The 5,652-nt window shown below is 48.4% G+C and overlaps 1 pseudogene; it reads left to right on the top strand.

Moving 5' to 3' along the window:
* Nucleotides 1-2,382: 2,382 nt before the first annotated feature.
* Nucleotides 2,383-4,608, top strand: LOC456418 (peptidylprolyl isomerase A pseudogene; annotated as a pseudogene).
* The last annotated feature ends 1,044 nt before the right edge of the window (nucleotides 4,609-5,652 follow it).

The following is a 5,652-nucleotide window of genomic DNA, read 5'->3' as shown; positions in this document are numbered from 1 at the left end:
AAAGAGACTCAAAGAGATGTAAAGACAGAGAGAGATGGAGAGAGACAGATTTGGAGGGGAGAGGAAGGAGGGAGAGAGGAAGGGAGGAAAAGGAAGAAAGAGAGGAACATAGTGATATACTGGAATAGATTTAAGGCAGATGGACTCAGAGAGACTTAAAGAGAGCAACTTGGGGAGAGTGAGACAAACAGACTCAGATTTTTTTTTTGTTTTTTGGAGACAGAATCTTGCTATGTTGCCCAGGCTGGACTCAAACTCCTGGGCTCAAGGGATCCTCCCACCCCAGCCTCTGGAGTAGCTGGGACTGTAGGCTCATACTACCTCACCGGAAAGACTCAAGTTTAAAGAGACTGGGGGTGGGGAGGGTAGAAAAAGATTCAGAAAGAGGGGAAGAGCTAGCTTTGGTGACATTCAAAGAGAGAGAGAGAAACAGAGAGAGAGAGAGAGAGAGAGAGAGACTGAAACACTGATCGTAGAGAAAGTGATGGAAGAAGGACATAGGGAGAGCAAGAGGATTGAGGAAGGAAAGGAGGAAGGGAGGAGGAGAGATGAAGAGAAAGAGACCCAGAGAGAGATCTGGAAAGAGAAGGGCAAACAGAGAGGGAGAAATGAGAGGGAGAGAGAGAGAAAGAGAGAGAGAGAGAAAGGATTCCTTTGGTGAGAGTTGTAAGGGAGGTAGTGCAGGATCTGGGGTTCCTTTGCAGATCTTTCTATTTTATTACATCATTATTATTATTATTATTATTATTTGAGAGGAGTCTGGCTCTGTTGCCCAGGCTGGAGGGCAGTGGCACGATCCCGGCTCACCTTAACCTGAGCCTCCCAGGTTCAAGCGATTATCCTGCCTCAGCAACACCCCCCACCCCAGTAGCTGGCATTACAGGTGCTCACCACCATGCCCGGCTAATTTTTTTGTATTTTTAGTAGAGACGGGGTTTCACCATGTTGGCCAGGCTGGTCTCGAACTCCTGACCTCAAGCAATCTGCCCACCTCAGCCTCCCAAAGTGCTGGGATTACAGGCGTGAGCCACCGTGCCCGGCCCTTTGCATATTATTGATCTCACTCTTCCTTCTAATCCCCACAATCCCGCTGCCTAAGCGGCCTCGTCCCACCGCTTGGCCTTGCAGCCAATCCCCCAGAGCCCGGGCCTCTCTTCCCCCATGCCTTGGGCTGAGTCCCCCAGGGATGGCATCTATCCTGTAGGAAAAAGGGAAGGGGTGCAATAGACACAGACTGGTTCAGTCCTACCTGTTTCCTATTCTGTAAAATGATGCTACTTCATGAGACTGCCTTGAGCATTAAAGGAGAGAATGCGCATAAAGGCAAAGACAAGAACACAGAGGCCGGCACAGAATAAACATGTGGAAATCGTTGTTTCCGTGATTGTGATGAACGTCATTAATTACTGTTCTGGAGTTGGCTGCCTGCACAAGTGTGGCGAGGGCTGTTGATCCCACTGAATGAAGCTCTTGCTGCTCAAGGCTGAAGCAACATGCCCTGGGAGCATATTAAAAAACAGAATCCCACTCCAGACCAACTGAACCAGAAGCGGCATTTCCATAAGATCCCCTGGTGTTTCGTGTGCACGTTCAAGTGCCCCACCCTGCAAGCCTCCCAGGAAGAAATTGTAAACCCAAGTTAGCGGAATCCACCATTTGCTCTATCGCGCCACCTGGAGGCCTTTGCAAGAACTGAACTGGGACCTGGGAAAGTTGTGGGAGGGGCATGAAATCTGGAGTCCAGGGCCGGGCGCGGTGGCTCACGCCTGTAATCCCAGCAGTTTGGGAGGCCGAGGCCGGTGGATCACTTGAGGTCAGGAGTTCAAGACCAGCCTGGCCAACATGGCAAAACCCCGTCTCTATTAAAAACACAAAAAATTAGCCGGGCGTGGTGGCGGACGCCTGTAATCCCAGTTACTTGTGAGGCTGAGGCAGGAGAATCGCTTGAACCTGGCAGACGGAGGTTGCAGTGAGCCAGGATCGTGCTGCTGCACTCCAGCCTGGGTGACAGAGCGAGACTCCGTCTCAAAAAAGAAGAAAAGAAAGAAAAAGAAATTTGGAGTCCTACAGTCCTGCGAGACATTCCCAGCTGTCTAGTTTTGGGCAAGTTCCTTGACCTCTCTGAGCCGTGGTGTATAGGTCACACTCTTCACCTGTAACACCAAGATGACAATTCCACCTCATGCACAGTGCCTGCCCCAGAGTTGGCACAGACCAATCTGGTTTCGCTTTTTTTTTTTTTTTCAGACAGAGTCTCACTTTTGTCGCCCAGGCTGGAGTGCAGTGTCACGATCTCGGCTCACTGCCACCTCCACCTCCCGGGTTCAAGCAATTCTCCTGCCTCAGCCTCCCGAGTAACTGGGATTACAGGTGCATGCTACCATGACCAGTGATGGTTTTTTGTATTTTTGGCAGAGACGGGGTTTCACCGTGTTGGCCAGGCTGATCTCAAACTCCTGACCTCAGGTGATCCAACTGCCTCGGCCTCCCAAAATGCTGGGATTACAGGTGTGAGCCACCGTGCCCAGCCTGGTTCCACTTTTATGTAACAAAGTTGTGAGATGTTTTTCAGTTGCCATGGTATTTCAGATCATATAACCTGAGTACACCCAGATGAACCATGCGTGCAACCACAGGGGGAACCAAAGTGCTTGGATGGAGGAGCAGGGACTGAATTAAGAAGCGGACACTGCATGGCAGGATTCAGGATCCAATCAGATTTGAGCCTTGGTGTCACCCCATGGCAGGATCCAGTCAGATCATGCTTCTCCAGCATCACCTTATTGCCAGATCCAATCAGATCACGCCTCCTTACTCCATGCTTATAAAACCTGCTCCAGCCCCCCAGCTCAGGGAGACAGAGTCAGGTGTTTCCTCCTATGTCCTTTTGCTGATCAACGTGCAATTAAGTTTTTCTTTTCTCAAAAGCCAGTGCTATGGTATTGGCCTCTATGCACATGGGGCTGTGAGCCCACTGGTTGCATGGTAACACTACCACTTTTGGAATGCATCACTGATGCATCTGAGATGTAGCCTAGAGCCTGGACATTATTTAAAGGGCAGGCTACTGAATCCATAATGTTATAGGTTGAAGTGTTCCCCCACAAAAAGATATGTTGAAGTTTTTTTTTTGTTTGTTTGTTTGTTTGTTTTGTTTTGTTTTGTTTTTTGAGATGGAGTTTTGCTCTTGTCACCCAGGCTAGAGTGGATGGTGCAATCTCGGCTCACTGCAACCTCCGCCTCCCACGTTCAAGCAATTCTCCTGCCTCAGCCTCCCAAGTAGCTGGGATTACAGGCATCCACCACCACGCCTGGCTAGTTTTTGTATTTTTTTTTTAGTAGACATGGGGTTTCACCATGTTGGCCAGACTGGTCTTGAACTCCTGACCTCAGGTGATCCACCTGTCTCGGCCTCCCAAAGTGCTGGGATTACAGACGTGGGCCACCGTGCCCAGCCGATATGTTGAGGTTCTAATCACCAGGACCTCAGAATGTGATCTTAGTTTGAAATACAGTCATTTCAGGTATAAGTAGTTGAAGTCTTACCAGAGTATGTTGGACTCTTAATCCAGTATGACTGGTGTCCTTATAAAAAGAGGGAAGAAAATATGAAGACAGACACAAAGGGAGAGGGCCATGTGAAGAGAGAGGCAGAGATTGGAGTATTGCAGCTGCCAGCCAGGGAAGGCCAGTGGTCAGCAGCCGTCAACAGAAGCCAGGAAAGACTCTACGCAGAGCCTGAGGGCGTGTGGCCTTGCTGACACCGTGGGGACCTTGATTTCAGACTTACAGTCTCCAGAGCTCTGAGAGAATACATTTCTTTTGTTTAAAGCCACCCAGTTTGTGCTACTTCGTTACAGCAGCCCCACAGAACTGATACACATGAGTGGGTCAGCTCTCGGTGTACACAGGTCCACTTGACAACAGCAGACATACAAAGGGCCATAAAGCACATGAAACAATGCTCAACTTCTTTTGTCATGAGAGGAAATCCAATTCAAGCCACAATTAGACGCTACCACCCACCCATCAGATCGGTTTTAAAAAATTAAAATAGGCTTTGCAGACACTGCCGCTGCGAGTCCTGTACTATCAGCCACGGTCAACCCCACCGTGTTCTTTGACATTGTCATTGACGGAGAGCCCTTAGGCCATGTGTCCTTCGAGCTGTTTGCAGATAAGTTTCCAAAGTCAGCAGAAAAGGTTCATGCTCTGAGCACTGGAGAGAAAGGATTTGGTTATAAGGGTTCCTGCTTTCACAGAATTATTCCAGGGTTTATGTGTCAGGGTGGTGACTTCACACGCCATAAAGGCACCGGTGGCAAGTCCCTCTACAGGGAGAAATTTGATGATGAGAACTTCATCCTAAAGCATACAGGGCCTGGCATCTTGTCCATGGCAAATGCTGGACCCAATACAAATTGTTCCCAGTGTTTCATCTGCACTGCCAAGACTGAGGGGTTGGATGGCAAGCACGTGGTCTTTGGCACGGTGAAAGAAGGCATGAAGATTGTGGAGGCCATGGAGTACTTTGGGTCCAGGAATGGCAAGACCAGCAAGGAGATCACCATTGCTGACTGTGAACAACTCTAAGTTTGACTTGTATTTTATCTTAACGACCAGACCATTCCTTCTGTAGCTCGGGAGAGCACCCCTTCACCCCACTTGCTTGCAGTATCCTAGAATCTTTGTGCTCTCACTGCAGTTCCCTTTGGGTTCCATGTTTTCCTTGTTCCCTTCCATGCCTAGCTGGATTGCAGAGTTAAGTTTATGATTATGAAATAAAAACTAAATAACAAAAAACTACAATAAATTCAATAAAAATAAATAAGATGAAAATGCCAAGATGTTGCACACTTCGTGGGGCACCTCGAACTCTCATACCTGGTTGAAGGGAGGGTCAAATGGTTCAACCGCTTCGGGAGAAAGTCTAGCAGTTTCTGATAATAAAAACCCCAGCCTGGGCCGGGTGCAGTGGCTCACGCCTGTAATCCCAGCACTTTGGGAGGCCAAGGTGAGCAGATCACTTGAGGCCAGGAGTTCGAGACCAGCCTGGCCAACATGGTGAAACCCTGTCTCTAACAAAAATGCAAAAATTAGCCAGGTATGGTGGTGGGAGACTGTAATTCCAGCTACTGGGGAGGCTGAGGCAGAACAATCGCTTGAACCCCGAAGGTGAAGGTTGCAGTGAGCCGAGATCACAAAACTGCACTCCAGCCTGAGCGAAGGAGCAAGACTCTGTCTCAAAAAACAAAAATGAAAAAACACCCCATGATCTCACCAACCAGAGGAAACCAATGTTGACATTTGTGTGCGTGTGTGCGTGCATGTGTATGTGTGTGTGTGTGTGTGCTGGACAGAGACAGGATAGCAGAGCAGCTAGGCACACAGTCTTCCAAGCCAAAATACAAGAATAATAGTACAAATGCAAGAATAACAGTACAACTTCACGGGGTTGTTTCAAGGATAATGGATTACTCAGCAAAGCTTTGGATTTGGATTTGGGTTTCAAGAAAAACTGTCGAGAAACCACTCTACCAAAACACCCCTGCAAGGCAGTAGACCAAGATGAGTGAAATTGTTCATCTTCACAATTAGGAGCTTGTCCTGAGTTTTTGTAGCTTTTTGAAACAGTGCACCTTAAGAAATAAG

Source organism: Pan troglodytes, chromosome 20 (genome assembly GCF_028858775.2).
Source record: "Pan troglodytes isolate AG18354 chromosome 20, NHGRI_mPanTro3-v2.0_pri, whole genome shotgun sequence".
Taxonomy (NCBI): domain Eukaryota; kingdom Metazoa; phylum Chordata; class Mammalia; order Primates; family Hominidae; genus Pan; species Pan troglodytes.
The sequence above is the reverse complement of the archived record's forward strand: the minus strand, read 5'-3'. Positions and strand labels throughout refer to the sequence as shown.